Source organism: Oreochromis niloticus, unplaced genomic scaffold (assembly GCF_001858045.2).
Source record: "Oreochromis niloticus isolate F11D_XX unplaced genomic scaffold, O_niloticus_UMD_NMBU tig00000235_pilon, whole genome shotgun sequence".
NCBI classification, from domain to species: domain Eukaryota; kingdom Metazoa; phylum Chordata; class Actinopteri; order Cichliformes; family Cichlidae; genus Oreochromis; species Oreochromis niloticus.
The window spans coordinates 852779-879248 of record NW_020327097.1 but is presented as its reverse complement, the minus strand read 5'-3'; the positions used below and the strand labels follow the sequence as shown (position 1 = coordinate 879248).

Below are 26470 nucleotides of genomic sequence, written 5' to 3'. Positions count from 1 at the left end.
TGTGGCCACAGTTGGTTACTGTCTCTGAAAGTTGTCTCATGTTTCCTGTTGTCCTGTTAACAAAGGCTGGAGCTCATCATGCTGAGAGGGGAGCAGCATTTTTTGGCTCTTCATACATGTTCATTATATTCTGATGATCCTGGATGGAGACAAACTACAGATAAATGTGTTCAGCCCAACTAGTTTATCTCATTACAGCAGTTTGATGTTTCCCTTTGAATCCCCCTGAAGATACTGACAGTGAAGCACGTACATAATACTGCAGCCTTTCAACTCTGAGCTTATTTAGTTCTATTAATACACTGAAATCTCATTTGTGTCATGAAGAAAGTCTTTAATCAAACAGAATTCAAAGATCAGAAACATTTCATATATGGAGTTAAACATTTAAATTAACTTTGTCGCTATATTTAGCTGTTTTCAGACCCCTTTAGCGACTTTTTTTTTCTAAAACGCGAGTAGCAACAAGTCTGGCCACTTCTTCTGGCGTTATTAGAGACTTGTTTATGGCGACTTTTTGACGTGAAAGTGTTAGGAGGCCTGGGTCGTTGACCCAGGGTTTTTGAGTTTGTTATATTATTTATAATTTCTAGTCTTTGGTTTCTTTGAGTTCTGTCTTATGGTTTTTGTCTGTCGTCTCTAGTTGCTCTGTCTCCCCTGTCAGCTGTATCCCCTTGTCTAGTTCGCGTCTCTGTGTATCCTTAGTTTGCTGTATCCCCACATCCAGTCAGTGTCTGTCTGTAAGTTCAGTCTGTGTTGTGTTTCCTGTTTTACTTTGAAGGTCTCTGTCTTTTCTCAGTGTGTTCAGTTTACGCTTCTTTGTCTCGTTAGTCCTGATTTGCCCCAGCTGTGTTTCCCTCCTGTTGCCCATTCCCTGATTACTCCCTCTGCGTATTTAAGCCCTGTGTTTTCCTGTGCTCTCTGTCGCGTTCTACCGTTTACTTAGCTGTGTGTTCTGTTAGTCCTCTGGTTTAAGTTTATTTTGATTTTTTCCAGTTATGTTATGTTACCCCTTTTTGAGTTCAGTATTAAAGCTGTTTTGAGTTCACCTTTGGTCTCCGGAGTCTGCACCTTGGGTCCTATTCCTGTCTGCACACAGCCTGCACCTAACAGAAAGCGCATATCGCTCTTACTCTCACTAAGCAGCGGTGCTGCCGTGGGCACCTCGCCCGTGCCAAAGCGCTCACAGGCGGAGGATAGTCCTCCCCCAGCTGCTATCAGGGCAGGGCTCCCTCACTGACTGTAACGCAGTCAGTTCTTCTTTTACTGTTATGTTGTTTTGTGGACCATAAAGTTTAAAACTACTTATGAACACACACAAAGTAACTCCACCAGAGTGCCTGTTTCGGGTCACTTTTGCCGGTCAAAGCCCAGATAAAGGAGCACGGTTGGAATTGTGACATTAAAAAAAAGATTTAATTGCTAAAATAAATTTAATTTGTAGTTCTAAATAAATTCTAAATGCATTTAAGATGTTTTTTACTGACTTTATGTCTCTTCCACGACGTTATTTCTCTCTCCAACAGCCTAGGTTACAATTACATTAGCATGACAATTATGCAAATTAGGCAATGGCATCATTTAGCGGCTTCTAGCGACTTTTACTGAGGAGTTGGCAACGCTGTCGGGTCGTGGGCTTTCTCACACCCGCTCTCATACTTTCACAAACACAGTCGCGCTGTGTGAATCAAACCGCGGATTCACAATATGCGTTCAAACAGCGCTCAGAGTCAGTGTGTTCATGAGGAGCAGGAACAGCGGAAACAGCTTCATCCTCCTGTAAACACGCAGAAAACCCGCCTCACGCCTCGTTAAACCCACGGAGAAGAGGCCAGAAGAGACCGTCCGCACTGCTGTGTGTGCAGAGGCAGCCCAAATGATGTAGTGATGGCCAAATGAAGCTTTCTGAAGCACTGAAGCTTGTATTGAAAAACGGTTCATTACGCGAACCTTTTCAACACAGTCCTCTCCGGTGACATCTGGTGGCGAAAATTATGAAGAGCAGCTTGAATCTGCAAAATAAAACGGACTGCTTAATTATCACTGCTCACTCCAGAGTGGAGTTCTCTCTGATATTGGGCCACTGTTCCGTTGCTTTGAACATGTAATTGGTTTTGTTTTCTCGACTGGGGGGCTGAAAAAGATAAAAAGATAAACTTTCCTTATTTAAACATGCACCATGGTGTGGCCTTTCTTTGCTCATGATTCCTTGATGTTGGTAAATACAATAAGTGGGCAATATATATAATATACATATGATAATGCACAGCACATTATGGAGTATGCTCCTGCTGTGAAGTCCTGCCTCCATCTACTTGTGCATTTAATCACTGGACAGCTGGACAGGTTCATACAAAATATTAGATTAGGCCAATTGTCCTATACATATTTTTGATCTATGGGTAGCATTGATTGTGAACTGGAAAGGGAAAATGCTTAGGGGGGCTGAGTATGGCTGCATCGTCACTGATTTGTAGAATCATTTTGATTCGATACAGGATCCGATTCAATTTGATTGAAAACCTGCTCCCAGTTACTGTTTTCGCTGTATGGTGTTTGACGACATGTTGTGAGGTTTAACCTGAGAAGCTGGTGTTTCAGGCATAATAACGTTAATTTACAAATTTACAAAGAATGGATTGTAATCAGAAAAGCGATAATCAAAACCCACCCCTAACCATGAACTTGCAAAGTAAAAACATGATCTATGTAAGGTAGCCCTTTTGTTATTTTCATTTAAAAAGAGGATTAGTTTTACTGTGCGCTGGCCGAGTCTGTTTCTTTTCTTAGAAATAATTTCTCCTGCCCAAGAGAAAATCCTCTCGCATGGAACAGAAGAGGCTGTGGAGTTCAGGAACTACACTGGAAGTTGGTAGATATGCAGGTATGCGGTCTTATGGGTCCTGTGCACTGTCACCTTAAAACAATAAACAAAATGATTTTCTAAAATGTGTAGCAATGTAACGTATAGTGTCAAATACATTTTTGTAGTCTTCATTAGCTTTAATTCACATGGAAGTGTTCCTAAAGTCATATGCTGTAATGATATTTACATTATGAAAACATGATTTTGGACGTAGCGTTTTGTGGGAGAAACGTTTCTCCCACAAAACGCTACGTCCAGATGAACAGATTCAACTTTTGGAGATTTACTTTCCTGGATGATTGAGAATGCATCAAGACATGATTTTGGACATTTCAAGTTTTTCATTTCGGCAGATAAAATGAATTGAGCAAAATCAACTCAAAATCCCGCGAATGATTCACTTGCCTATAAACCACTGAATCACTTGTGTTCTAAATGAAGCTTCAGACTTACGTACGCACCAGAGCGCCAGCTTCAAGCGGCCATCATTAGTCTAATGGATAGATTTAATCAATAAACCGTTCTTATGTAAACATGCACTATGGTGTGGTATTACTTTGCCTGTCACTTCCTGATGTTGGTAAATAAAATACATGCAAAATACATATAATAACATACAACACATTATGGCGCCTCTGCTGTGAGGTCCTGCCTCCAGGTACTTAGCAATTAACCACTGGACACCTGGACAGGTGTGTTTATAGATCATATTATATTTGCTAAATCTCTGATATATTTTGAAACTGGGGAAAGAACTGATTGTGAACTGGGAGGGGAGAATTCTTGCGAACATGTCAAATAAAAACATGATGCATTTAAGGTTATTCTGTTTGGTTTTTATTCAAGAAAAGAATTTGTTCCACTGTGCGAGGACTGAGTCTGTTCCTTTTCTTGGATATAATTTCTCCTGCCTTAGAGAAGATCCTCTCACATGGAACGGATGATGCTGGAATGCACAAAAACTGCAAAGCAAGTTTATGAAGATGGGGGTATACATTCTTCCTGGTTGCCCAGAAGTGGAGCGGATCCTCTGTCCGGGGAATCAAAGGATCTGCCATGTACCTCTGTACTTCCACTGTGGCATCTGCTGTGGCATTCCTCACCTGCCTCTCCACCATATGGCTGTCCAGCAAATCCCACAGACCATCACCTAAAAGACTAATGAAATTAAATAGCTGCACATTTTGTAGAATAACATTTTCAGATGTATTTTAAAATGAAATATCTTGGTTCGCTCATTACATCAAATGTGAATATTCAAATGTAAGTGATACTAAAGATATCTAATGAAATTTATATTTTGACAAGCAGATTTTAGTTTTGTTAAAAAACGTCTTATAGTCACATATTTCCAATAACAGAATTGAAACATTGGGATATTAAAGCATATTCTTACTATTGAGACATTTTTAGAATATGCTGGAACCCTGTCATTGTGTTATGGACTTCAGGTCAACAAAAGTCATACCTGACTGAGTTGCAGAACTGGTTGCTGGCTCTGGCTGTGACGAGGTAGATGGGGCAGGAGGGACAGGCATTATCTGGTCTTTTTCATTTTCAATGATGGTGGCACATTCTGCAGTCAGACGTCTCACTGCAGCTTGAGCATTGGTCTGACTGCAAAACCCCACAGCCTTGAATCTTGGATCAAGCAGGGTAGCAATGGTCATTACACTCATTGTTTCCAAGTGAGACGAACATTCACCCAGCATTCTTGTGAGGTTCATGCACAGCTGGCGGGTTTGTCATCCAGGACTTGAGGTTGTTTTTTAGCAATTGCATACCGCAGCATGCAGACAAGTGAAATGACTTTGGACACAGATACTCTCTGCTCTCCAGAAAGTTCAGTAGTGGCTGTGTAAAAAGGAGAAAGCACCTCCAGGCACTCTTTAACTGAGTGGTACTCCCCAGCAGTGACAGGTGTGAGATCTGTTCTCATTGAGACAAGGGCAGCACTAACTGGCTCTCGCTCCTCATACAGACACTGCAGCATGGTGTATGTGCTGTTCCACCTGGTGTCAACCTCCTGAAGGAGCTGTAGATGTGATCTGTCCATCTGCTGCTGCATTTGGCAGAGCTTCTCCTTTGCTGTTGCGCTAGATCGGAAATATCTTACCATTTTACGAGCCTTACCTCTCATCTCCTCAAGCCCAGGCGTGTTGTCAATTGATTTTCTCACAATGAGGTTCAGAGCATGTGCAATGCACTTTGTGTGGCGCACTTTCAATATTTTAGATGAGGAAATCATGTTTGGTGCTGCATCAGTGACGAGGCATCTGACTTTATTTTGGATGCCCCACTCCTCCATCAAAACCTTTTTCACCTCAGCAATATTTTCTGCTGTATGTGCCTTGGAGAAATGTCCCACTCCTAGCAACACTGTCGACAGTGTATCTTGTTCATTGATAAAATGACATGTCACAGCCAAGTAGGCATCCATATCCAGCTGTAGCCTTCTCCACTTCTCTCTTTGCTTTCTCCTTTTCCTCCTTGAACTTCTCTGCCACCATTTCCTTTAGAGTCTTTCTGGTGGGGATTGTGTAGGTTGGAAAATATATATATATATATATATATATATATATATATATAGTCAATATATGTATAGTGTCGGTTGTGAACGAAATGGCTCTTAGAGCTGGATCTTTGACGTGAACGACGCGATCCGGCTCCTTATTGCGAGCTGTGGTTTTTTTTTCTTTCTCTCGCCCTCTCTCTCTCTCGCACTTTTTTTCCGCTTCAATAATAAATTAATTAAAGCAATAAAACAACCTGAAGAGCCGGTTTGGAGCTGAAAGAGCCGGTTCTCTAAAAAGAGCCCCCCATTGTCCCAGACAGTGTTTGCTCAGCTGTTCTTTTTAAGTGTGTGTGTGTGTGTGTGTGTGTGTGTGTGTGTGTGTAATAGAATACAATGTATTTGATAAGTTTGTTCATATCCACTCATGCGTTGTTTCACACATAATTTGTATCATATAACTGGATGAAATTCACAGTAAGTGCAGTTGTTTGCTTCTTTTATTTCCATTATTTTCTTCAAACCAGCGTGGCGCAGTGCAGACATCTTCATGTTTACTATGAAGGCACACACAGGCCTGAGGACAGCCAATGGAGACGAAGCAAGCAAGGGGGAAAGATGGATGTGAGGAAATAAACTAGAACAAATAAAACAGAATAAATAAATACAAATACACTCACACACAGGAACAGCCAGCTGTAGGGATGGGTATTGATAAGATTTTAACGATTCCGATTCCATTTTCGATTCTGTTTAACGATTCGATTCTTTATCGATTCTCTTATCGATTCTTATTTTAAAAAAGGAGAACACTAAGGTCGATTAGCTTAGAATTTTGTTTTATATCTTGTCTTTGAACAAGATAGAAATTTAGGAGTAACATGGCCTTACAAACCCAACAGTGAGATCTTAAGAGATCTACAGCCTACGGCTCTTCAATGGGGTGTCACAGGGTCCCCGGGGAAAAAATTGTAAATGTAACATAATAAAATAAATATTCTTCTGTAGCAATAACAAAGTATAACATAAATTATTCTGTAGCAATTACACAAGAATATCCAGTAATGTCCCTGCCTACAATTAAACACATTCACTTACCATCTGCTGTGGCAAATGGCTGCAAGGTTTTGACCACAAACTTAGTCACTGCTCGGTGACATTCGGGCCTGAAAGGAGACGCTACCGGTAAACTGCAGCGACAACTGCCAGCGAGCGCCAGCCAGACTCTGTCTGTCTCTCTCATCACGGTCACCTAAATGCACAGTAATGGCAGGTTTTGTAATAAAGCAGATCGTGCTAACATAATATGCACTGTTAGCTGATTATTTACCTGCCGCATTAACGGGAGAGGACGTGCAAACGTTACCGCTGCTGCTGGGTTGAGATTCACGAGTCTGGAGCGGAATTAAAAACATGACATTCATTTAAGGTCATCGCGTGTTTCGCGAGCAAATGCTTTTGCATATTCGTAGTGTTTCCTCCCTTAAATGAAATATCTACTTTGCAAGTATTACAAGTTGCCCTGTTGTCATCCATTCTCGTAAAGTATGACCAAACTTTTAAGCGTTTGAGCCCCTTAGTTTCCTGCCAAGTACGCTCCAACGCTCCGCAACGTGGTGACGTCATTCAGGGTGACTGGAATCGATAAGGGAATCGTTTGCAAAAATGGCAAACGATTCCAAGGAATTGAAACAGTGGGAACCGGTTCTCAACAAGAACCGGTTTTCGATACCCATCCCTAGCCAGCTGTCTGTACCAGAGATCAGACTGAGTATTACTCTGATCTCTGGCATGAATAACTTTGAAACCTTTAACTGTGTTTTTGAACAGCTGTCTAAACGGTACATTGTCTAAAATGTAAAGCCTGATCCTCACATTGTTTTTTTTATTTATATTTCATCTATATCGGTCTGAGTGGATCTACCCAGATAGCAGAAACACCAAACCCAGAACTGATCAGCAAACCGGGTCTGTACCAGATTCCACCTGCACAGCAGGATCCAGAAGAGTTGAAGATGACAGATGCAGGCCACATCAGGTCTGGATCCCATTCAGATATTTAACTTATACTATTAACACTAAAACATATTTGCTGTAAAAGAGCCATTATTCATTGGTGAAGACTGATGTTACTTAAATCTACCAGTTGTTGCAGTGGGGAATCACCAAATCTCCTTTCAAACTAAAGAACTCAATATAATAGAAACAAAGAACAACATTACAAAATAATATTATAAAACTAAACAAAAGCAGAAATGAATAAATAAAAATCCAAAACTCAAAAATGGCACAAGACCCAGTATGACCAGTATGAAGTCAAAAGACATACAAACAACACATCACATGGAGGTAAAGTAAAATCACTGGTCTGCTTTGTGTGAGACTGACGTTTAAAGAGAAACATGTGGAGAGATCCTTTAATACTACAATGATGTGTTATTGATTTACTGCTTTACTTCAAACATATAAATAAAATGAAAAAATGACAAATGTTCTGTTTCATTCTGCAACCATGGTGACATAAAAAAATGACAGTTTTCTGTATCTGAGAACTCTGACTTTAAGGACACCTGCAAACCCATTAATCTGACTTTGTAGCTATACCATTCTGGTCATGTGATCATGTGGTTTATAGGAAGGCTCCTCTTCCTCAGAGGATCCACCTGTGCTTCCTCTCCTCTCTCCTCCACCTGTTACAGTGAGGGAACGTCCTCCATGATGGAGGAGCTGCTGGAAAGTGCTGAGAGTTTCCTCCAGAGTGAGACCTCTGTCACAGTTCAGAGGATCTACGGCAGCAGAGACCTTCATGGACACTAAAAGTCTCAAACACACAACAACAACACCACACTGACTCCACTCTGACATCACTGATCAATAATCAAAGAACACACAGATCAAACTGATTGATCAGCCATCAGAGGAGTCGGATCAATGGAGCTGCTTCTGTTCCTGATGTCCCCTGTTTGATCCTGGACCTGAACTCTCCCTGCAGAGGAGACACAACACAGTCAGACAATAAAGTCGATCATTTCTAGTCAAAGCATCTGTTAAAACTGAATCACTGAAGTGATATTTTATTCACATCAGAATTACATGTGAGAAGAAAATGTACAACCTCATTGTTCCAGACTGTCAGAATCAAAGAGCATCACTGACTCACACTGGAATGTGGCTGAATGTAAGTGAAGCTCTCAAATAACCGGTCAGTTTATGTCCCTACACTCACCTGTGGTCGTGAGCTTTGGTAGTGACTGAAAGAACAAGACTGCAGATACGAGTGGTGGAAATGAGCTTTAACCTGGGTGAGGTGTTTTGGGCATATATCCACCGGAAGGAGGCCCCGGGGAACGTCTTGGTGCTCCCCAGTCAAGCTGGAAGAGGTGGCTGGGGAGGGAGAGGGAGGACTGGGCTTCTTTGCTTAGGCTGCTGCCCCGGTTAAGAGGAAGAAATGGATAGAAGGTACTTAAAGATTAAGCTGTTGCTAATGTAAATTGTGGTACCTGGAGCTCCAGTTATTAGTGTCTGTGTATGATGATGATTGTAGAAGTGAGAGTAGTCGCAAATTAAATTTATGGAAACGTCGCGTTAAAGTATCACCAATAAAACAGTATCAAGGCTACTAAGTCAGTTTCATAAATCTAATTTTCCCACTTGTTGATGCCCAGACTGGTTGAAACTAGATTTAGTTTGCTTGTTCTCACTCATGTTCACTTTTTTAAATTTCTCTTGTGAATTATCAGAGAACAGATCAAACATCCAGTGCACCACTGTTCTTTCTGTTCCTCAGCCATAGACCTTACACAGGTCCACTTTAATTTTTGTTCACTGCAGTGTACTTCGAGGACATGTAACTGGAAACAACGAAAATACAAAAACAAACAAAAGCAGCAAAAATTGAGCAGATCAGGAGGAAGGTACTGATTTTGATTCAGACCAGGTCTTGTATTAGATTTTTAGCTGTAACCTTACAGGACCTAACCAGAGATGATGTAATAGAAGTGAACCGATTTTGGTGATTTGCAGGTTCATAATTTACATTTTAAGATTTCAAAGTTCTGACTCTGAATCGTTAAATTAAAACTGCGGTTTTCTTCAGTTTTTAATGTTAGTAAGAAAAAAAAAACGCAAACCTTCAGAGGTCCAGGTTACCGAGGAGACAGTACTCCATCTTTAACATCATCCAAAGAAACACCTCAGACTTCAGATCAGATCCATGAAAATTCAGAATAAGACTAATTGTTATTAAAATGTCTCAAACATTCAAAGACATGATTTTCTTTTTTCCTGTCTGTGAGCCAGAATTATCATGGATAAAAGCAGCAGTGTAAGTGTGTATGAGGCATGTTGTATGTTTTGAAGACTTGGTGAAGTCTGCTGACTGTAAAATAAATAGCATGTCAGGGGTAATACAGAAACCCCTCATCACTGATCACACGCAAATTTCAACATGTTGACCTCTAACCCCTGTTGAGTCTATAACTCTTAATGAATTCATGTGTTTTTAGTTATTGTTAAATTGGTCCTAAATTTCATTGTGAGTGACAAAAAAGGCTTAAATCTAACTTTCCTAAAACAGTAGGAACCCTGGTTTCATCCTGGGAGAATCCCAAGAAGAAAACAGCTGCAGACCAAAACAATCACACAGGTTCATCTCACATTTGCCAAAACAATATCAATGATCATTTTATTCTCCAATCCCAGCAACAAACTGTTCCAGCTTCTGCAATCAGGCAGAAGGTTGTGCACCATCCGGGCAAAAACAGAGAGGCTCAAGAGGAACTTAATGTGATGAAGGTTTCTGTGGCTTGTTGTTGAACATGTGGTTCAAAGGCTGCGTGGAGCCATGATTCATTTAAAAACTGAGAAAAAGCTAAATAAAAACCAAAGATCCAGAAAAACCACTGCGTTAGTTTACCAGTCCTGTTTACTCTTTATAAGTGATTGTACAAACAGTTGACCAACAGACAAACACAAACAAACACTTGTCTGTTGGTGAGGAGATAGTGCACCCCAGTGCTTATTCATAATGAAGAAACCAGCTCAATCCCAACCAGGTCTAATCGACCGTGGCATTCACGTCGATTATCTCTTTAGCTGGAATGTCCATTTCAAACATCAGTGTTATCATTTAAAACTGTATTTTTTAAGCAGACTAGGGGCGTTTGGAGTTGATCCGAAAGTAATGGTTTTGTACTACCAGGCTGCACTGGACAGCATAGTAAGGTACGGCATATCATTGTGGTATGGCAGGCAAAATCTAAACTGCTGCATGTGGTGTGGTCTACCATGAAGGTGATGGGGAGGACTGGAGACCTCTCAGGGACAGAGGGCTGTGTTAGACTGTCATAGACAGAAGATGAAGTGTCTCAAAACACTTTAAAATTACATTTGTTACAATACAACTTTATTTATAGAGCACAGTTAAAAAACAACATTATACCAAAGTGCTTAACAAAAAAAAGCAGAAAATAGAACATAAATATTGCAAGACCAAAACAAAGCACAAAATATGCTAACAGGTCGATGTCACTAATACACAGAAATAGCAATGAAATGCACATCAAATAAAAACATGGTAAAAGCACAAAAGCATAAAAGAAATGTATAAAAGAGAAACAGAATAAGTCTACAAATCAGGTGCAGCCAAGGCAAACGCACGGTCACCTCTAGACTTCAGCCAAGATCTCTGCTGCACCAACATTACCCGAGTAGATGATCTTAGTGCTCTAACAAGGACAATCTAAGGAATTCGATAAGGTAGCTCGGCGCTGTGTTGTTGATAATTTAAAAAGTAAGCAGCAGTATTTTAAATTGGATACGGTATTTAATGGGCGCAGTGCAGATCAGCAAGAACAGCAGTAATAGAGGCAAACCTCCCAGACCCGTCCCATCCTGGCAACAAACTGTTCCAACTTCTACAATCTGGTAGAAGGTTCCGCATCATCCGGGCAAGGACAGAGAGACTCAAGAAGAGCTTCTATCCTCAAGCCATCTGGACCCTAAACCAACCCTAAACCGACTAAAACAAAATCGTAGGTCGCACCAGCCTGTCGCGTATATCATGGTCTATCTACCATATCGTGGTCTACACCAACCAAAGGTAGTCAGGGGTGGGACCTCTGATAGTCCTGTCGGCCTACGTGTTTATGTTTGAAAATGCAGGCGCATAGACAGAGGTGAGTAGAAGGCTGGGTTTCAATAACTGATTTAAAATGATTTTAGCTTTAATAAAGCAACATTAATTCATTAAATCCTGAATTCATCTTTCAATATAAATTAATTTTGCCAGGAACTCCAGGAGCTCACAAACTATTTCAGGAACCACCAAATAGCTACAACAGTAAATGAGAGCAGGTAAACGGATTCCACACAAAGACAAACACAGAGCGCTGAGATGTTGGCTTTCTCGGTGTGTTCGTGCCGTCGGGGCTGAAAGTCGACATCACACTGATTATGAGCTACAGGTTTTGTCCCTCTTTGACCCAAATGTACTTCAAGAACAGTTTCCCATCTCAAATCTCTGTTTTCTGCACAATCTTTCTTCTTATTACGCACCAGTCTACCATTGGGTTCAGCGCAGTTTTTCTTCTTTTCCCCAAAAATGTTTAATACTAACAAAATTAAAACTTTTTAAAATTATGCCAAATTGCAAAACTCTTAGCTGTGTCTCTAATCAAACCTCTGTAACATTCCTCTGCTTCACTGCAGCAGCATCAGGTAATGTTCAGATGTTCATTCATGGTTTTCTTCAGTCTTGGTTCTTCTGCAGAATATTTTTAAGGCGGTTATCTGTTATAAAGCTGGCAACATGATGCACTGCATTTACTATGGTGAGTGTGGAAAGACCATGGCCGGCAATACTGATACACAGTGGATCCAGAAAACACATTGTATGCTGTGATAAATGCACTGCCCAAGTGTCCCCTCTCCCCACTGCCTTTAAGCTGCAGGCAGCAGCAAAAAAGGTCATCAGACGATGATTAAGTTTAACATTGTCTACAATATTGCCAAAGATTGCCAAAGCACTTTAAGCACTTTTTCAGTAACTTAACTTTCTTGTAGAAATCTGCTTCAAATAAAGAACTTTGTGTTGACAAGATTGTTAGTTAATCATTTACAAATCAATATTGTCTGTATGGCAATTTCCCCCTGAAAAAGTGCAAATGTAAAAATGTGGTCTTAAGTGATGCGGTTGAAAAATCTGGGTGCAGCGAAGCAAAAGGTTAGTCAACAGCCATCACTTTATATGGCTTTAATATGCCTTTCCAAAACGGTCAGATAAAATGTTTTTAGTATCATCAGTAACTGACCCATTATTTTTAGTTGTTGTATTGCAATAATTCTCATTGCTGCATTTCTAGTTAAAAAAAAATTAAAAAAAAATCAGGCTGGAGAAAAAAGATTTGTTTAAAAAGGTCAAAAATGAATATGATATCAAATATCAAATCCAAGGCAAAACTATGTACGCTCTGACCTCTGACTTTAAGCTCCACTTGTTTCTTCAGCAGGATGTTTCCCCCCCAGCTGTAGACGGTGCAGGTGTAGGTGTTTGTGTCCCAGTCTGTGGGGTGTTTCAGGGTCAGACTGAGGTCTCCTGATTTCAGCAGGTCTTCATTCATCTCTGTAATACTGGTGCTGTTCTTCAGGCTGGTCAGAGCCGTTCTTATACACATGGACCTTCTTCTCGTTCTCCGTCCACTCCACTTTAGGGAGTTTTTTTATCAGACGAACTCTGATTTTGAAAGGCAGCTGGACAGACTCCACCCCTGAATCCACCTCCACCTGGGGGACTGAGAGGACAACCAAGCACAACATGAGCTGAACAGGCAGCAGAAGCTTTTTCTTCCTCATCAGTTGGAGGTAAATTGCAGCAGACCCTTTCTGCATTTTGGATTGGAGTGGAGAAAATTTACCCACTGCTAGGTAAGAGAGGCTGGCCTTACTTTTATCACATCCTACTTATGTGAGGTAGTCTTTTCTGCTGTGGCTTCAATCAATATAAAAAAAACTACAGTTCAAAGCTGGACATTGAAAATGAACTCAGAGTGGCGGTTTTAAAACTGCAACCCAGGTTTGAGAAGATCTGCAGCAACAAGCAGCTCACACCAGCCACTAAAACAATGTCAGGATTAAATGTGTTATTTTTACACAACAAACCTTTAATTTCTGATTTTTTCCATTGAGGGAGTTTGTCAGGAGTTTTCCTGTATTGCAACTCAGGTCGGAATAAAACGCTCAGACAGGTTTACGTGTACACGGGTGAGACTCAGAGAGACTCGCCCCGCTGCAGTAAAAAGGAAGAGTCTTTATTCAGAGAGCACATACAGGAAGAGAGAAAATAGAACTGCAGGCTTCCTGTGTAACTTCCCCATTTAGGAGTCTGCACAGAGTTGCAGAGTTTAAGCTGAATACTGAAAAGAGCAAACACATTTAGATAATGAAACGTACTTTTAAGCATAACATAATAAAAATCCCAAAATCCTAAGAAATCTCTTAACAGAGTTGTTTATGTTTTTCACTCCATTTTACACGGAGGACCTAAAAGAATCACACTATGAAGATGGTTTGTTTTTCTGTCATTTAAAAGAGTTTATTTTATTGAACCTGCAATTTATTGATGTTTAATTTTATTTGTTCAAATGTTTACAAAGGTTTCTTGTGTGAAATAAACTGCAATGGATTTTCTTGTAAAACAAAGGGGGGTTAGCAAAAAAAGGTTGGGAACCACTGGGTTAAGATGATTAGAGATAAAGATGAAAATGTACCAGCGAGTGAAGAAAGTGTGTTGAGGAGATGGAAGTAGTTTGAGAGGCTGATGAATGAAGAGAATGAAAGAGTGAGAAGCACAGATAAAGGAAACCGTGCATCATTATTTCAGAGGATTAGTAAGGAGGAAGTGAGGGCAGGTATGAGAACGATTAAGAGTGGAAAGAAAAGAGGGCAGTGGACCTTTGTGATCAGACTTTCTAACACATCCTGTTCTTTAACAAGTATCCTCTAACTTTAGAGAGAACTGATTTCCACAAACAAGGGTGATGTGCACTGTCAGCAGAAGCATAGCAGAATACAAGTGCATGCATGAGAGGCAGACAGGTGGGAAGGTGAACATGGAAGTAGCAGAAGTAGTGAAAGTAGATGAGTTTACCTACCTGGAGTCAACCCTTGAAAGGAATGGACAATGCAAAGGGAGGTGAGAAAGGAGAATGCAGGCGGGGTGGATTGGGTGGAGATCAACATCAAAGGTGATTTGTGACAGAAGGAGAGCAGCAAGGCTGTTAGGGGTGGATGCTGGAAGAGGGGGAGATGTAGGAAGAAAACTTGTGGCAACCTTTAAAATGAGCAGCCAAATGAAGACAAAGTAATCTAATCCAGGTAATTAATGAATGTGTATAGCCTCAGTATATTCATTCAGCCAAAAGATCTGGCACAGACACAATGTGCCTCATTTAACTGATTACTTTGGGGGACAGAGTCAAAGTGAACAAAGGCACTTTGATGGCACGACTTGGTCTCAATATAAAGAATATTGCAGAAGCTCAACATTTTTCCCATCATCATCAGTGAATCAAGTTAATATTATATAAAATACTATTGAACAATAAGTATGCACTGACCTCTGACTTTCAGCTCCACTTGTTTTTTCATCAGGTCTCCCTCCTTGTTGTAGACGGTGCAGGTGTAGGTGCCTCTGTCCTTGTTTGTGGGTATTTCAGGGTCAGACTGAGGTCTCCAGTTTCTAGCAGGTTCATCTCTGTTCGCTTCCTGTATGCTGAGCTTTGGTCTTCAATCCTATCACAACCATTCTGGTGCACATGGACTTTGTTGTTGTATCTGTCCTTCCATTCCACTTTAGCATCTTCAGGTATATTTTTTGCTTTGGTTTTGAATGGCAGCTTTACAGACTCCACCCCTGACTCCACCTCCACCTGACAGTCTGATGGGACAACAAACAACATGAACTGTACAAACAGCAGCAGCAAGTTTTCAGAGTTTTAAAGAAAGCTGAAGGACAGCAATTCTTTCAACTTCTGGACCTTTGAGTGACAGTTAAGGAGCCACCAGGGGACACTTGTTAACCACTAGTGTGTCTGGCACAAGAGACTCACCTGACATGAAATAGTGTCGAAATCTATATATGAGACCCCCAAAAAACACAAGAACAAGAAGAACTACGACAGCTGTGGCCCAAAGTGCAAGTTTTTCTGTGGAGAAACAAAAAATAAATGAATAAATAAATTATGACCTTTGAATTCTGAAGTTAATCTGAGCCACTGTCCACCAGCTCTGACCTCTGACATAGTGCAGCACTACTTTCTGTCTCAGGATGACTTTGTCCCTGTAGATGGTGCAGATGTATCCTCCTGTGTCTCTCTGTGGGCTGTTTCAGGGTCAGACTGAAGTTTTCAGCAGGTCTTCATTCATTTCTGTTCGGTCTCTGTAAAACTTGTCCTGTTTCATAAGTTTGCCACCTTTGTTTGAATACTCCTGAACTATCAAGTGTTCATGGTCAGAGCGAGTCCACTCCACTCTGGTGTTCTCAGGCAGGTCAGGTGTTGTTTTGCGGTGCAGGGTGACAGACTCTGAGCCTTCCTCCACCTTCACCTCCACCTGATGATCTGAAAGGACAAGAAACCACAATATCAAATATAGGACCAATAGCAGTCACACTCATGGCAAATGACAAGTTTCTGCATTTCTGACCTCTGACTTCACTAATGTGGCTCACTACTCTTTGCTTTGAGTGGTAACTAAACTGGAATTTATGAACTGGTGCTACAGCTACAGACAATTGAGGGATCATAATGAATGTTTCAGTGTTTTAAAAGAAATCTTGAGTTTTCCATCATGGACAATATGTAAAAAGTCTACTGACATTTGTCTCCCTGAGAAGAGAAGACAACTCTGCACACCTGAAAGAATGCAATGCCATATACCACAGAGGCTGTATCAGTAAGATCTTATTTTAGTTTACTTTCCTGCTCATGTTTGTTGTTTCATTTTAAGGTTCGGTCCATTGGAAATCTTTCTGTTAGGTTAATCAAGACTGTTGCTGCTCCTCCAAAGGCTGCGGCAGGCTGAACATGAGGACACAGATGACGCGCAACAATAAACCCATAAAATACACTTCTGTAACATTTGCTTCTTTTATTCCACATGCAACTGTCCAATATACAAATCAGCACATGGGATCAACTATTAAACAAACGCACAGACTGCACAAACAAATAACTGCAACTCACAATGGCTGCACTAATTACTATGCCAAATTACAACTTGGCCTATGGCATCAATTAGTGCACAAATATACAAAAACCATCAAGTTACAGTCAAAATCTATCAAAATCATTCAAGCTGCGGTCAACAGAAGGTTTTGCCTCATGCTCACCCTACCTTTCTGCTCATCAACATCAGGTGCGGTGAACAGGTGAGTGCAACCACATTTATCATCTAACACACCCATGAGACACGCCCCACACCCGTGCACCAATACAGTGAGTCCATTTAAACCAACCCACTTAGTCAACAAAGAGCAACTCATGGCTCCTACAAAGACTTTCAGAACTACTCAGAAAAACTTGGCTTTCTTGTTGCTTTTGGGACTATTTGAGCTTCATCTACTGTACTGACTTTTACTCTTTCATTACAGCAGGTCTGACCTTTGACCTGCAGCTGGATGTCACTCAGTCTCTGTTCTCCTCCTCCAGCACTGATGGAGCAGGTGTAAATACCGCTGTCAGTCAGTTTGGGTTTCCTCAGAGTGAGGCTGAAGTCTTTTGTGTTTAATGCATAACGACTCATTGATGTGCGCCCACTGTAGCGCTGGTTTTGCCCTTTAAGATCGTCTCCTCCTTTTCCTTGTAGGTGGACAGATTTGGGATTGAGGTCACTGCGAGTCCACATCACTGTGGGATTGTCCTCAGGTATTGAACCCTTGTAAACATAGTGCAAGAGGACAGAAGTCTCCCCCTCATATACCTCCACCACCACAGCCAGAGCATGCTGGGAAACTGTGAAGACACAACAACAGAAATCAAAGGAATGTTTGGGTTTGATTTAAGGTTGAAATAATAGATTACAAGTAACATTATCTTTAGGGAACATTTTACAAAGAAATGACAACATTTTAATCTTTAGAATAGAATACAATAGAATAGAATTCAACTTTATTGTCATTGCACATGTCACAGGTACAGGGCAACGAAATGCAGTTTGCATCCATCCAGAAAGTGCTTTAGTCATGATATAGATATATTACAATATAAATTAGCAATAATAGAGATGTGTAAGTATATTACAGAAATGGGTCTATTATGGTATGTTATAATCTACACAGTGTGAAGTATGTTATGAATATTCTATAACTATAAGTATGTACAGGCTGTAGTGAGTACAAGCTATGTACAGGCTATGAACAGGATATAAATATGAAATAAAAACTATACAGAAATCTGAGATATACAGTTATACAGAATGTGAACTATGTAAGTTATAAACAGTTGTGGGATTAAAAATTATCGTATGTACAGAATGATTATCTACACAGAACTATACAGTAGTGGTAAAGTGCTAGTGGTTGTGGGTGTGGGGAAGAAGCTGTTCCGGTACCTGGTGGTCTTAGTCCGGAGGCTCCTGTAGCGCCTCCCAGAGGGCAGGAGGGTGAAGAGTCCATGTGATGGGTGACTGGGGTCTCTGATGATTTTCCCAGCCCTTTTCAGACACCGCTTCCTGTAGATGTCCTTTATGGCAGGAAGTGGTGCTCCGGCGATGCGCTGGGCAGTTTTCACGACCCTCTGCAACGCCTTGTGGCCTATTGACACAATTTAAAAACTGGTATATGTCACCTTGTTGCTTTGTCTTTAAGTGGTCACGTGATTGACTTACCACAACTACTTTATTCTTCCTCAGTCAAACAGCAGCACTCGATTGTTTTGCCCCCTTAGCTCCAGGTGTTGTGCTAGACAGTGCTCGTGATTACCGTCTGCGGGAGCGCGCAGCTGCTTAAAGCTGTAGCGTCCAGATTACTTACAGCTACTTCCTGCAGCTGATATAAGATGCGGTACGCTGAACACAGCTTCAATCGTCTGTTTGTTGAAAAATAGTCACGGACCGCGTTTCCTTGTTAGTAACTGTAACGGCGTTGTAACAATAGGAATAGTAATTAGTTAGATTACTCGTTACTGAAAAAAGTAACGCCGTTAGTAACGCCGTTACTTGTAACGCCGTTATTCCCATCACTGATAACAATGATAATAAATCTATATAAAATGATCTCGCGGGCCAGATATAAATGTCCTCCGGGCCAGATGTGGCCCGCAGGCCTTGAGTTTGACACATGTGCTCTGAAGTGTCAAACTTCTTTTCTCGTTTCTGTGACCTCAGCACACTGACAAACTTGAAGTTGCTAAAGATTTTAAAAAGTGATAATTAAATGGAAGAAACGCCTTTTTCATCCGTTTAATCAAACATTTGATGCCTCAGCTGTCTCAGTCCTACAGCGTTCTGCAACTACAACTAACCTGAGGAGGCTTGTACATCCTGTACATCCTTCTCAGCAGCACACATGTGGCTACCATTTAATCACACTTCTTCCTGAGCTTTGCTTCATCACAAGACCAAAGGTGGCATCCCATGTCACAGTCTTATCATCATCCAACAAGACAAGAAACATTTATGGTCATCCTGGTTTTGTGATGCTGAGGCTCAAGACATTCCGATTCATCCCCGCCACACGCCTGTTTGTACGCTCATACACAGTCGATGGGACTGGAACACAATTCAGCAGGATTGCAGAACACACCATGACTGAACTGAGATCATCACAACATATAGTGTGATGGAAATTCAGTTTCCAGTAGCACAGCACCGACAGAAGTTGCATGTTACAGATACGCTAAGGGAAATGAGAGTAAGGATATAAGCACACAGCCCCACTCCACTGACGACCTGCTGCTGGCCAACACCCTCAATGACTTTTACTGCTGGTTTGATGAGACATCAAGCAGCCTTGACACCTCCACCTTCCCCAACAATAGAGACACTTTGGTCCATCATCCCCCCACCTCCCCACTCCCACCAGCACAGAGCCATCACCACCATCAAAGACTTCACCCACAGGAGCCCCCTCCTCACTCCACAGCTATGAGGATTTCACACCACCTTCTCCCACTACAACCCTTCATATTCATGATGTGAGGACACAGTTTAACCCTTTAGACCTACTAAAGAACCCAGTCCGCCTGAGCTTATCTTTATATTTTTACATGTTGTAGTGCCATTTCTGGGAGTATTTTAAGTTGCTATACATCAATACAACCATTATATCCCAAATTTTAATCATATGTATGCATTAAGTCATCAGTAACTACATAAATTCCAATAGTGGTATTTTTACACAAATTTCTAGTTAAAGTAATTTCAGAGGTTCATCCCTGAACATTGTAAATGTAAAAAAGTTGCATAAAACAGTTTCCAAATTAATTTTGAGTGTCTTCATAGTTTTATTTTTGAGATACACCAATTTGTATATACTGCAGCCACCAACTTTGAAATTCTCATTTACACGACTTATTTAAACATTCTCCTCTTGAATGCAAAATTCTTAAAAACATCTTTTATCCTTTAAGAGTAAATAAATCTGAAAGCTGTTCCATCCTAAAAGAGTACAACAATGTGTAGTTTATGATGTTCTAAAGGTTTCAGCATCTTTTTGAATTTGTCACATGTGTGGAAAGGTATGAGTGAGCCTTTGTATCATACTGTGAGTGATGCTCGTCAGCACACAAACCCAGAGTTTCTCTACAGGAACACAGAGAGAGTTATTCCCTGTACTGTAAGGACACATTCAGCATTGTGCAGTAAATCCAGATCATCCCAGTTAAATGATTACATGGATGTGAGTGTGGTCGTCAGAGCAGCACTGATCAGTGTCAGGTTATAATGACCAAGGTGTACACAAACACTAAGTTTGAGTGTGTGCAGTGAGACTTCAGTCAAAGCATTTAACTGAGGTGTGAAAAATAAGCTGAACTCTACAGCTTGTTGTGGTCCCCTGTGGCTTGACAGCCTTCCAGCTGTTCTCCAGCATTTTCATTTACAGTCATAAAATATCTCCACATGTTGCTCCTCTTTCTCTCTCTCTGCAGTCCAAACGCGTCTTCTGAGCCCATCTGAGTCACGTGACGGCACAGTAACAAATCCCAGCAGGGCAGGAAGAAGGGGGCGGAGCAAAGTGCGTCTGCCGCATAAGAAGAGGTGTTCACACAGACAGAGCTGCTGTTTCATCCACAGCGAGTAAATAGTGAACCTCCAGGAGAGAAACAAACTAAAGTATCGATCATATACCACTACCAACGTTTGGATCGATATCTGCATCGATCTGCACACCCTTGTCTCCTGGATCGTAGCTGAGATCAGCGTGAACCACGTGGGTCTCTGCTCCCTGACCTGTTTCCTGTGTTTGGAAAGAGTTCCAGCTTCATCACGGAGTTTCTCTCGGTTTGTGGGCTCATCTAAAGGTAAGCACCGAGCTAACTTCAACACTAGATTTACTAACCCTGCGCACATTTGCAGAAATCCCTTGAACCCAACACCTACTAGAATTACTGACTTTTTTTATTTTCTGGTGCAAGTCCCGAGGTGTTAATCACCCCTGCTGAGATTTGTACAGGTCATATGCTCGATTCACATCCTGCTTTTGTTGTGCAAACCACCCATTGTCTTTGAGGCCTGGCACATTTGCTTTGGCACACACATACAAACGCTGCAAATCTGTGTTTGTTTGACAGTGTAAGACAAAAGCAGCAAAAATAAAAACTGTACAAAGAGTACAGTCTTAATGGCTCACCATACAAACAATCTGGAGACATAAATACTGACACGTGTAATGTATTTCCCACAAATCACTGCCTCTGTTTGTATTTCTGTCACTGCAGGACCAACGTGGATCGAGAAGTCCGCGCTCTCAGGAGGCCGACAATTTCGTTGAAGAAAGAAGTGGAAGAAAAAAATACAACCGTGACGAGTTTGGGAAAGATTTTACTGTGAAAGCTTCCCAAAAAATGCATCAGGTCATCCACACCGGAGAGAGACCATTCAGCTGTGGAGACTGTGGAAAGTCTTTTACCAGGTCTGGAAGCTTAAAAAGACACAAACTCATCCACAGTGGAGAGAGACCGTTCAGCTGTGGAGACTGTGGAAAGTCTTTTACCAGGTCTGGAAGCTTAAAAACACACAAACTCATCCACACTGGAGAGAGACCGTTCAGCTGTGGAGACTGTGGAAAGTCTTTTACCCACTGGACACTTAAAAAGACACCAACTGATCCACAGTGGAGAGAGACCATTCAGCTGTGACGAGTGTGGAAAGTCTTTTACCCACTCTGGAAGCTTAAAAACACACCAACTCATCCACAGTGGAGTTAAAGCGTACACCTGTGATCAGTGTGGCAGAGCTTTTACTCACAGTCACAGCTTACAGAGTCATCTAGTTACCCACTCTGGAATTAAGGCGTACAGCTGTGACATTTGTGGAAAAACTTTCAGCCGGATAGGGAGCCGAAATACACACCTACGCATTCACACCAGACATGATGTGTACAGCTGTGATCAGTGTGGTAAACAGTTTACTACAAACACAGAGTTACGACGTCACATGTTTACCCACACTGAGGAACGACCTTATAAATGTGACCTGTGTGACAAGACTTTTAAATCTCCACGTTACCTGAGACGACACCAACAGATCCACACCAGAAAGACTCTACAAGTGCAGTTACTGTGAGGTATGTATTTATATTTTTATCTTGTCAGCCCGACTGTTTGAAACAACTCTGCTCATCAAAGTGTGTTAGCATGTTAGCAATTCTATTGCATGGAAAGGCAGCTCTGAATGATTATTCAGACTCTAATCACAGGTTTTTAGGGATAGTGTTTGAGAATTGTGTTATTGTTATTGTAGCATTAAACTAGTATTACTTTAATGTTTTTACTCTTATCGTTTTTATAGCACATTAAATTGAGCTGAGTGTGATAATGTAAACAGTAAAATGTAATTGGACTTTGGCAGAGATGCTCTTTATTTCAGGTGACGTTCAGGATAAAAATGTTGAAGGACTGACTTACACTGTCTTTGTGTTTTTGTTTAGAAGCAGAGCGACACAGATGGATCAAGTTCTCAACCCTGTCATCGCTGTGGGAAAGACTTTTGTTGTGACCTTTGTGGAAAAACTTTAAGTCATTGAAGGACTCTGAAAATACATCAACGTAGACACACTGGAGACAAAATGAACTACTGTAAAGAATGCGGGAGAGGCTTCACCACTTCAAAGGACTTCAAACAATATGAACTCCTTCACAGTGGCGTTAAAAAGCATGTCTGCGATCAGTGTGGGTCATCCTTCATCAGTGCACGTCAGCTTGAAAAGCATAAACGAGTCCACACATGAGAGAAACCATACAAGTGCAGACACTGTGACAAAACCTTTTCACAATCATGTGATCATACTAAGCATGAACGCAGACACATGAAAGAGAACTTCATCTGTGAAAGAGTTTGAGTAATCTCAGTTCATACTCCACTCAGAAACGATTCCATGTTACAAATAAACTGTTACGTCTTGATTCCTGCTTTTACGTTAATCTTGTAAACAGTACATTTGCATAACGACTGAAACCGGCCCAATGAATGAACAATGGGCTGTGAGGTCAATTTCTTCATCATTAATATGCAAATTCTTATGAGCATTGATCAACAACCACTGGTCAATGGCCATGAGTACCATTCACAGAGTAAATATTTGCATAATGATTATGAAGTTTACTGTTACCAATGTTCAAAAACATTTACTAAGTTATCTTCTCTGTGCAAACATCAGCGTGATGCAGGACTGAAATCATTGCCATCTCTGGATCACAGTGAATCTGCAGAGACAGAAAGATCCTCTTCTGGTTTCGGGGTCAGACTTAAACCCTTGAGATCAGGCTCCACAGAGTTCAGGTGGAGTCTTCTGTAAAGATCTGATGAGGCAGCTATGAATGAAAATGTGCCTCTTGTTACATTTTAAGCTTTCTAAACTGTTCTACTGTAGTGTTTGTGTTGAGTGGTTCACTTTGTTCCAGCAGTTTAATTAAGAAATCTGTTTCCTGTTATATTTTTAAAGAATGCATTGATCCATGTGTTCTGCAGGTTTTTTTTTCAGCTTGTTTGTGTAATGAAATCCTGCAACAATTAAACCAAAATTTTATATGTTAAATAAAGAAATGGTTTACTGACAAAGAGTTTGAGCCGTGATGTCATTTCCTGTATATCAGAGCAACACCTGAAGTGACCAGTGTTTAAAGTCAGTCAAATGTTGTGTCAGCATGACCTTGTGAAAACTGCTTGGCGATGCTTCACTACGTTATCTGCTAACTGTTAGGGTGTAGAAGGACGAAACTCCCAGCATGACCAGTGGCAGGAGCTTCCTGATGCAGAGAGTTGAGTGTGGGGGATATAAAAGAGAAGCTGAGGCATCCCAAGGTTAAAGCTGGCATAACTGAACTTTAATGTTTGATGTGTGTTTTGGCTCTCCTGCGCGCAGTAATTAATAGCTTGAACACAGCAGAGCTTGATATAAAGACCTGGGTGACAACTAACGTTATGCTGCTGATTATACTTGGCCCTAAAATACCTAGAAATATGGTATCTAACCAGATACTTGCTCTGGATGGCATTACCTTGGCCTCCAGTAACACCTTGGAGTAATATTTGACCAGGACATTAAACAAATATTTAGGGCTGTGTGATGAACCAAGTTGAAAAAGCAGAAGGAGTCACAAGAAGTATTAGAAAAACAAAGTTTTCATTCATTTAACCCAAATATTATATTTACAAAAGTAATTAATGTTAAGCTCATAAAAAATGTCAAAGAAACAAAACTGAACTCAGGCAAAGAACTGCAAACTTAACAAACCAAATGACTGCACAAAGAAATATAACTGACCTAAACAAACATAACTGACCTAAACATGAAATGGCACAGAAGGGTAAATATATTGTCTGATCAGACCACTATGACACACGAGGAGTTTTTCCTTTCCAGTCACCTTTCTCACTCACTATGTGTTAATAGACCTCTCTGCATTGAATCATATCTGTTATTAATCTCTGTCTCTCTTCCACAGCATGTCTTTATCCTGTTTTCCTTCTCTCACCCCAACCGATCACAGCAGATGGCCCCGCCCCTCCCTGAGCCTGGTTCTGCCGGAGGTTTCTTCCTGTTAAAAGGGAGTTTTTCCTTCGAACTGTCGCCAAAGTGCTTGCTCATAGGGGGTCATATGATTGTTGGGGTTTCTCTGTATCTACTGTACAATATAAAGCGCCTTGAGGCTACTTTTCTTGTGATTTGGCGCTATATAGATACAATTGAATTGAATTGAATTGAATTGAATTGAATTGAATTGGTTCTTTAGTCAAAGGAGTTTGCAAAGAAAAGCATCTGGACTTCTTTAAGTTGCTTGAAGACGTTTCACCTCTCATCCGAGAAGCTTCTTCAGTTCTAAGGTCAAATGGCCGAGAGTCCCAGATTTAAACCCAGTGGGAGTATCCCCCCAAGGAGGGACAAAGGACCCCCTGGTGATCCTCTAATCACATGCGCCAAGGTGTGAAAGCAGGTGTGGGACCTAATCAGCCAGGGTTTCGGGTGAGCTCATTGTGAAACCTGGCCCCACCTTGTCATGTGAATTCCTGAGGTCAGATGGCCCAGGATGTGAGTGGGCGTTAAGGCGTCTGGGGAGGGAACTCAAAACTGGATTATAGATGGCAGACAGTTGGTGTCGTAAACCACCGCCTCTGTTCAAAGATGGTCGCTCACAGTGGACATAGATGGCCTCTTTCACTCCTCTTTCAAACCCCCCCTCTCCGCCCCTGGTTCAACATTCCAAAATCCCGATTTTTTAAATAAAATAATCTCATCAACCCGTGAAAGAAACCCCAGTAGATGCGTAAAAACTCGTTAAATTAAAACTAGTGGTTTGATTAAATGAAACGCTTGTGAACAAGCTGACATTACCCATTCAGAAGAAATTCCCATTTGTGCCGTTTTTAAAATAAAATGCATGCATCGCTGCAAGCTGAGATATTGTCAGAATTATAAAATTAGTGTGATTAAAACACTATTACCAACACTTTTGACTAGATGTAAATAAAAAGCATCCCCTCTTTGTTAAGGTGCACTGTGAAGCAAAACGGCTTCCACTCCGCCCGCAAAACAAAGAATTACTTTTAAGAACACGTATGTCTGCATAACTGAATGTTGAGATACACCGAAGTGATAAAAATAGTTTAATTAAAAACCCTATGGTTTGTTTAAATTAAAACCCAGTTAAAAACACATAAACTCATATAACCCCTCTGACGCCCTGTGTGTTTCCACACATGAACGCGCATGCACACACACACGAAACCGGTCAAACCGGTTTGGTTGGCTGCCATCTTGGACTAATGCCCCCTTATTACTACTGCCCACACCTGAATTAAAAAAAATACTGATATATACAAATAACAGCTTCAGCTGATGCAGCCTGACTCAATCCTAAATGTTCAGCACACACAGAGACACAGAGGGACTGTTTAAAGTTCAGTGTTAACCTGAGTCACTGATCATTTACAGTATTACAGAGTCTGGCAGTCTTTGCATGATGTCCACGTCACTGTAAGTTTCTAGCTGACTCTCAGGTGTGACAGGTGTGCAGCAGGAAAGAGTAATAATAACCTGCATCCTGAGGTTTGTCATGCAGGATTAAAGGAGCCAGGCTTTGTTCACACAGCTAGGATTGTATTTACACTGACCCTGGGTCAGTATAAGTATCATACAGTTTAAACGAAGCACTGAAACCTGCACATATTTATTACAGATGCACTAAAGGAAATCTGGATATTTACAGTCAATCTGTGGCTGCGATTAATCACTTTACTGCAAACTTTATTAACTAGTAACTTCATCAGTCATGACAGAAGCTAATATTTCTGTGCTAACATCGTTTAAACCAGTGGTTCCCAAACTTTTTTTGCTGGGTCCCCTTTGTTTTACAAGAAAAATTTGCCCGCCCCCCTCG

At 41.0% G+C, this 26470-nt stretch overlaps 2 long non-coding RNA genes across 2 annotated transcripts; both read left to right on the top strand.

Annotated features, from left to right (window-relative positions):
• Positions 1–20841: 20841 nt before the first annotated feature.
• LOC112844463 (uncharacterized) lies at positions 20842–21431 on the top strand. Its single transcript, XR_003217191.1, has 2 exons — positions 20842–20893; positions 21311–21431. It is a non-coding gene; the product is annotated as an uncharacterized LOC112844463 (long non-coding RNA).
• Positions 21432–21866: 435 nt separating this feature from the next.
• Positions 21867–23133, top strand: LOC109195584 (uncharacterized). Its single transcript, XR_003217177.1, has 2 exons — positions 21867–22158; positions 22522–23133. It is a non-coding gene; the product is annotated as an uncharacterized LOC109195584 (long non-coding RNA).
• The last annotated feature ends 3337 nt before the right edge of the window (positions 23134–26470 follow it).